We start from the raw sequence: 8,249 nt of genomic DNA, 5'->3' as shown, positions 1-8,249 counted from the left end.
CTATGTGACATCCTTTTATATATTTGAACATGGCTATCTTGTGCCCATTTAATCATCTGAAATGGGTTGGGGCAGCTCTGGATTGGTTTGGACAATCTGACCCACATCAGACTGATCCAGAATTAAAACCACACTTTAAGAAAGCTAGACAGCCAGTCTTTAAAATGTTTCAAGACAACACCATAGAAAAATGCCTAAGTAGGAAGAGAAGGAGAAGGGGGAATTCGTGGCATTTGTTCAGCTTGCCATAACACCAGTCCTGAAAGAGCTACATTGGCTCCCAGTAAATTTCTGAGCACAATTCAAAGTGTTGGTGTTGACCTTTACATGGCTTCAGCCCCAGTATACTTGAAGGCACTGGCGGAGGAAGAGGGGGGCAGGGGAGCGTACCGCGCCCAGCAGCATGATCCCGGTGGGGTGCCATCATGGCTGCCCCCACAGATGGCACACCACGCCCCCGGGACACACACCAGCCCTGCCCCCGCCTGCTCTCCACCCCCTGGTGCCAGAGCATGAAGCTCCACCACTGCTTGAAGGAGCATGTCCACCTCCATTGTTCAGCCCAGACTCTGAGATCCAGCTCCAAGGGCCTTCTGGTGGTTTCCCCACTGCAAGAACTGAACCTACAGGAAACCAGGCAGAAAGCCTTTTCAGTAGTCACACCTGCACTGTGGAATGCCCTACCGGCAGATGTCAAAGAGTTAAACACTATACAATTTTTCATAGACAACAGAAGTCAGACCATTTTTGGGAAGCTTTTCATGTTTGATGCTATATTTGTGTTGCAAGCTGCCCAGAGTGGTTGGCACAACTCAGCCAGATGGGCAGGGTACAAGAAATATGTTGTTGTTGTTGTTGGCTTTCAGAGCCTTAGCTAGCCTTTCATATATATGTCTTATCTAGCCTTTCTCGTGTGTGTGTGTGTGTGTGTGTGTGTGTGTGTGTCCTCAAAATGGATCTTTCTCTTCAATTAACTGAGATCACAATTAGCTTGTGTACTATGGAGCATTTTCTTAAAATATTCCATATGCTTGCTAATATGGCTATTGTACCTTTATTTCCTGATGTACTCTTGTTTGTTTATTGGTTTTATGAGGTCATACCACTAAAAGCTATCTATAAAATACATTAAATAAATGATGTGGTGCATCTTATTCATACACTCAGAAGTTACCAGCTGATGGAAGCCAGATCTCAGGGTTGATCCAAGGCTGTGAGTCAGCATCAGAACTACCTCAACTGCTCGATAGGGTGCTCTCCCTGCGGAGCAGCTTAAAGATCTAGGTTCTAGGCAGAAGGTTAGCATATTGTCTTATTTTAGTCCCAGATACATTCATTTAGTAGAATCCATGAATGCCTCCCACACAACACCCATAAAACTCAATGTAGGCCTACATATGTTACATAACATACATATAGGAGGAGGTATTGTTCTTATGAATTGCTTGCTGTAAACCCAGGGACGAGAGTTTGAGGGACACATTCCCTTCTGTGCAACTGAGGCCAGAGGTAAAAGTGAGGGGAGCACCGAATGTCAGTTTTGCCTTTCTGCAAATTTCTACACACGCACCAACCTGTCCCCCATTCAAGACAAAAGGTTTTTTCAGAGTTCAAGGACACATTGCAGGCAAGTAAAAGCACTGAAGGAGGCTGTGAAATAAAGAAAAATTAGTGATGTGGCCTGGGAAAGGGGTGTGGCCTGTGGAAGTCCTAAGGGGGAAATAGAGAGTCCTAGAGGGCTGTATCTGACCCCCAGGCCTGAGGTTCCCAAACCCCTGCTGTTAACCCCTGCTGTAAACACGAAAAGGGGCCATATAAATTGCCAGGTGTTTTTATTTCTACATGCATTCAGAATAAGAGAATACAAAGCTTTTAACTTTCATCTTGGGAGCCAAAGGCTCTCTTCTTCTTTTGTCCCACTTTCCCATTTGGAAATATTATTAGCTTGCCTCCAACTCTTATTATTTGCTTCACCGCCTGTACCTGGCATCCTTTCCCCTATCTTTCTCTTCTAATTTGCTCCTCTTCTGACTTTCTAAAAATGCATTTCTCCATGGTACTAAGAATGGATTTTCTTTGAGCAAGGAAAACGATGCTGTCATGCGACTCCTTTGTGATTCCAATTAGACCCAAGCGACACATGAAACTGAGGCCAACTTTGTTGGGGTTTGTTTAGCCTTTTTTAAAAAAACACCACACTAGCAAATTAGAGCTTGTTATGTGGGGGCTGTTTCACATTTCTCATATGCCCTATCTAGTCCAGCAGTAATGAGTCACAGGCAGCACAGTCTAGCTGGGCATGTATTCAGTGGAGAACATCAGAGCAGCCTTTGTCAAGCTGGTACCCTCCAAGATAAACTCCCATTACCCCCATCCAGCACCATGCAGATCAACAGTGCTACCGTACTTGGGAGATGCTGTGTTCTGGCCACCACACCACAAAAAGGATATTGTAGAAACGCGAAAGAATCAGAAAAGAGCAACCAAAATGATAAAGGGGGTGGAGCAACTCTCCAATGGAGAAAGGTTTAGAACACTGTGAGATTTTTGGTTTAGAGAAAAGGCAAGTAATAGATGACAGGATAGAAGTTTATAATATTAAGTATGGTGTGGAGAAAGTGGGTAGAGAAAAGTATTTATCTAGTCACCCATCCAGGCGCTAACCAGGCCCAGATGTGTTTAACTTCAGTAAGGTTGTGGTGCTGGTTGCCTGAAGACAAGGCCTGCATTCTACCCACGCACACATGGTTGGAGGCTCCAATGCCTCAAATCATGGCAGAACTTTGGTAATGGCCAAAGATCTGGGTTTTTCTCCCAGGCCAGTGTGGGGCAGACACTTTTAAGAAGAAGAAGAAGAAAAAGAGTTTGGATTTGATATCCCGCCTTTCACTCCCCTTCAGGAGTCTCAAAGCGGCTAACATTCTCCTTTCCCTTCCTCCCCCACAACAAACACTCTGTGAGGTGAGTGAGGCTGAGAGACTGCAGAGAAGTGTGACTGGCCCAAGGTCACCCAGCAGCTGCATGTGGAGGAGCGGAGACGCGAACCCGGTTCACCAGATTACGTGACTACCACTCTTAACCACTACACCACACTGGCTCTTTCTGCCTTTTCTTTCTGGGGGTGGGGGACATCTCCAGTTAATAATTTTTCTTTGCTGAGAATCAGCAAAATAGAACTTCCACAGAGTTCAGTTAAAGGTCAACCATTCCCCTTGAGTTATGTCTCATTTTGTCCTGAGATGCCCGCAAACAAACAAGATGGTAAGAAATGTGCTCTCTTGCATGCACTCTTTCTCCTTCCCCCTCCCCCACTACACTTTCTCTGGCTAGAGGTTCCAGCCTCTGAGAAGGCCTCTAACAAGCCTTCTGCATTTCACGCACCATGACAGAAGAATGAAGCAGAATAAAATGGACACACACCAGTGGTCTTTTTTTTTTTTTTTTTAAGCAGGGAGTGTCCTCATTTCTTGTTCCCTTTCTTTGGTAAATCACAGTTATGGTTTTTGCCAGGTTTAAAAATTATTATTTTGCTTTTTGTTTATTTATTATATTTATATACGGTACCACCTTTTATATTCTCCAAGGAGCTCAAGAAGGTGTACATGGTTCACCTCCTCCCTCATTTTCTCACAACTCTGTGAGGTAAATTAGGCTGAGAGGCAGTAACTCGCCCAGGGTCACCCAGTGAGCTTTATAGCTGAGTACTGATTCAAACTCTGTTCTCCCAGGTGATAGATCCCAGCAACTCTCCCCACTTACAATTCCCAGCACATGGTATTCAAAGGCATACTTCCTCCAGCAGAGGAGGTAGAATAAAGTCATTGTGCCTGTTAGCCATTGGCAAAGATATCCTCCATTGCTTTGTCTGATCCTTTTTTAAATTCATGCAACTTGGACTAGGTTCCTGCATGGGGCCTAACAGTGGGATTCTGACTGTAGACGAGGCTTCCAGCACATCTTATCCCCCAGTAGCTCCTCCTGCATCTGTCACCAGAGCCGGAAGCTATCAAAAGTAGCAGCCTATGTGAAAAAAGCTGATAGGGAGAGCTTTTCCATCTCTCTCATAATATTAGAACTCAAGGCCATCCAAAGAAGCTGAATGTTAGAAGATTCAGGAAAGACAAAAGACAGTGCCTTCTTCACAGCGTATAGTTGAACTATTGAATTCACAACAACAATTTATTATTTATACCCCGCCCATCTGGCTGGGCTTCCCCAGCCACTCTGGGCGGCTTTCAACAAAATATTAAAATACAGTAATGCATCAAACATTAAAAGCTTCCCTAAACAGGGCTGCCTTCAGATGTCTTCTAAAAGTCTGGTAGTTGTTCTTCTCTTTGACATCTGGTGGTAGGGCGTTCCACAGGGCGGGTGCCACTACTGAGAAGGCCCTCTGCCTGGTTCCCTGTAACTTGGCTTCTCACAGCGAGGGAACCGCAAGAAGGCCCTCTGCGCTGGACCTCAGTGTCTGGTTAGAACGCTGAGGGTGGAGATGCTCCTTCAGAAGAGGTAGTGGTGGCCACCAACCTGCATGGCTTTAAAAGAGGATTAGGCAAATTCATGGGGATTAAGGCTACCAATGGCTGCTAGCCATGATGGCTTTGTTTCGCCTCCATTTTTCTGAAAACCAATAGTTAGGGAACACAAGTGGGGAGAGCACTGTTGCATTTAGGTCATGCTTACAGGCTTTCCAGAAACATCCAGTTGGCTGCTGTGAAAACAGGATTCTGAACTCAATGGGCCTTTGGTCTGATCCAACAGGGCTTTACTTAAATCCTTATCAAAGACTTTGCATCTGGCTATGTAGTGCCTGGTCATAGCTCAGTGGTAGAGCGTCTGCTTTGCATGCAGAAGGCTGCAGGTTCAATCCCTGGCAGCTCCAGGTAGGGCTGGGAATGACACCTGCCTGAAATCCCAGAGAGCTGCTGTTAGTCAGTGTAGACAATACTGACCTAGATGGCCCAATGGTCTGACTCAGTATAAGGTACCTTCTTATGCTCTTAAGGGCCATTTCTGAGATTTAGAAGCACAGTGGAAGTTGAGATTTGGAAAACAAGGGCAAAACATATATAACCTTTATCATGCCTTAGCAACTCTTGTCTATTTTACTAGTTTTTGAACAAGTAAGCTAATGGAGAACTTTGGGTTAGTATGTGGGATAGACTCTGCAGTTGCTAAGGAAAACTGGGTAAGCGGCATATCAATATTCAAAGTCAAATCCATAAAAGAGATAGATGGAGAGTGACTGTTGATGCTTCTTCATTACAAATTATCACCTTTGAGCTGAGGTTGGCTTGAAAATAAAAAGGAGGTGGTGTTGTGGGGTGGGGGGAGTTAACCTGGCAAGAGGAAGATGAAAAACAGAGCAATGTTCAGGGATGCAGTGAGACAGTGATACCTGCTCTGTCTTGCAAAGTGCATTTGCTACCAACAAGGATTATTATAGAGGGGTCTTAGTTTCCCTCTAAATCTGAGTACAAATGACTTGGTTTTATAATGAAACACACAATGTTTGTAGTTGATAAATCCTGCTTTGGCTGAGTTACCTGCCTCAGCTGAATGCGCGCCAAGAACCTGGCAGTAATTAGTTCCCATCGCTCCTCTTCCTGCACATTTTATTCATTACTAAAGGCGACGCTTGTGCCGCAAAAGCTGCCGATTTGATTTCTACTTTCCTTGGATTCACAGGAGGAAAAGGGAGGCAATTGGAGCGGATATAAGTTTTAACACAAATATGAGGAAACCCTTGGCACACAAGGGCTGCATCCCATATGGACAATTTACAGAGGCCACGTGTGAGTGCTGGGCACAAGCAGAAACAAAAGTGGGTAGAGCAACAAATGTGAATTTTGCCTTTGCACAGTAGGCTAGTTTTGACACGCACACCCACCCACTTATCTATCCTCCACCCAGGCAAGTTAGAAGCATTATCAGAGTTTAGGGAGAAATTCTAGCCTGGCAAAAGCACTTAAGAAGGAAGGTGTGAAGTAGGGCTGGTGAGAGGTGCAGCCTAGGAAGAGAAGGTGTTACTGAGGAGGAGAGACCCTTAAGCATCATACAGACCTGCCTTTGGCCCCCAGACCTCAGATTCAACACCCCTATTTTCCTTTGTTGCAAATCCATCTGAAAATACTTGGATCTTGACCCCTGGATGTTTGGTACCCGATACTGCTCCTGGCCCAAACAGCTGAGCAGTCAGCTGCTATGTATCCAGGCCATCTTGAGCCTTAACCCTTGCTGGTGGAGAAATCATAAAGTCATAGAGTTGGAAGGGAGCCTGAAGATCATCTAGTCCAACCCACTGCAATGGAGTAATGTGCAGATACCCCATATGGGGATCAAGCCTGCAAGCTTGGCATTATCAGCACCACACTCTAACCAACTGAGCTATTCAAGGTGGTTAGAAATAATGGACAAAGTGGGACATGAGAGTTAAAAGCAGGGATGGGAAAATATGTCAGTTTAGGTTTTTCCAATATGTCTTTTTTTCATTATTACATTCAGTTCACACCTATCAGTGTTGTGTTTTGTTTTGGTTTTTTTAAAAAAGAAAAATCTTAAGGTGCATGTTTCTCGCTCATGAATGTGGTGGAAATAACTGAAACTGGGTGCCAGTGTTGGGTAAAATCAATCCACCACTTTATTGATTAAACAGCAAGCACCCCAAATCCCACATCATGGTAGTTGGCCAGTGTTGAACCCTGGCATGGTGCAGCCCAGCATCTAGGGTCCCACAGAGCAACCAGTGTATGGGGAGAATCCAGGCAGGCAGAGGCTCTACCTAAGCTTAGTGCAATCCTACCCCACCCCTGGGCCCCTTACTATACTTTTCTACGATGAAGAGAAAGGCAAAATAACCCAACAACCACAAACAAGGGCTGATTAAGATTGGAAGGGGGGGGAATCCTTTCTGGCCCTGTCAGCCAGTGCCCCAAATAACCCTGTGAGGCTCTAACACCAGGAGATCGAGCATAGGAAGCTTACGAGGCAAAACAACACCAAACACTCATATGTGAGGCCTCCTTCTCTCCTCCCTTTCATGTGATACCACAAGATGGTTCCAGTCCTGTGTGATCTCATGAGAACACTATGAGGAGACTGGACACTGCCCCCTCACCACTCATGGGCATAGCCAGAGAGGAGAAGGGGGGCAGCTCCCCCCAGATCAAGTAAATAAATAAAAAATACTTAACTAGCTGAAGAGATAGCTCGGTTCTGCCCCCCAACAAAAGTCCTACCCCCCCCACAAAAATCATGGCTACATCCATGTCAACACTCTCTGAATCCCCAACTGCTGGGCAAAGTCACGTTGCACATAGGGCGTGCTCAGAGCAGTGCCTGACATATTATTTTGTATACAACTTAGCCTGGTGTACACATTTTTGCAAGCAATTTCCCCTAACACATTTTTGCATCCACTTCCCACTAGCTATTATGTGCCTATGGATGTCCTCCTTGGCATCAGCTACAGCCCTTTCCTATGAAAGCAGCGTCAAATGTGGGAGCTTACTTCTGTGCCCCTTTAAGCCTTTGCTGCAGGGCCAGAGATGGAGGAGAAGGGCCCAGGGTACCAATAGCCCCCCTCCCATCCTTTCAGTTAAGAGGGTGTTCTAGAGGAGCCTCCCTCACAGATAACCCTCCCTGACAGCATGGCAGTATCTAACTGCTATGTAAATGACACGCTTGTTGACAAAACGCCTTCTTTCCCCTTCCTTCCAGCACCAGCAACTAGAGACTGAACTTTTTTTTTTTTTAAGAGCTCTTTTGGAGACAGAAAGTTGGGTGATTGCTAGGCATTTATTTAGCAAAAGTAGCTTTTGAGAGATTCTAACAAATTGTCAGTTCCAGTCCAAATCTCTGGAGCACAGAAAGGGGAGGGAAATAATATGATTCATTTTCTTCCTTGGGCATTACATAAAGCAAGCTAGTTATTTCAGGAATAATCACTAACAAATAATCACTTGACTCACAAGAGACATCCAAAAATTCTACGTTCTGAATGTCCGTGAGTCAGATCTGGGGGTTAGGAGTTTTCCAACTGGTGGGTTTGGCATTTAATGGAAAGGCTGCTTTTTTGAGGGGAGGGGGATGTCTTATGTACATGATCGCCATGCAAGTTTCTAAGTAAGCCAGTGGGAGACTTTGCTACAGAAACATACAAACCAAAATAGAGAAAATAATTTTGCTAGCTGTGCTCCTGCCCAGTCTGCTCCCTAGTTGCTAACTGTTGATGGGCACCTTCAAGGCAT

At 45.1% G+C, this 8,249-nt stretch overlaps 1 non-coding gene across 1 annotated transcript; it reads left to right on the top strand.

Annotated features, from left to right (window-relative positions):
• The first annotated feature begins 4,807 nt into the window (after positions 1-4,807).
• On the top strand, positions 4,808-4,887 carry TRNAA-UGC (transfer RNA alanine (anticodon UGC)). Its single transcript has one exon. It is a non-coding gene; the product is annotated as a tRNA-Ala (tRNA).
• The last annotated feature ends 3,362 nt before the right edge of the window (positions 4,888-8,249 follow it).

The sequence above is a fragment of the Podarcis raffonei genome, chromosome Z (assembly GCF_027172205.1).
Source record: "Podarcis raffonei isolate rPodRaf1 chromosome Z, rPodRaf1.pri, whole genome shotgun sequence".
Classification (NCBI taxonomy): domain Eukaryota; kingdom Metazoa; phylum Chordata; class Lepidosauria; order Squamata; family Lacertidae; genus Podarcis; species Podarcis raffonei.
This window is presented reverse-complemented; position numbering and strand designations above follow the sequence as displayed.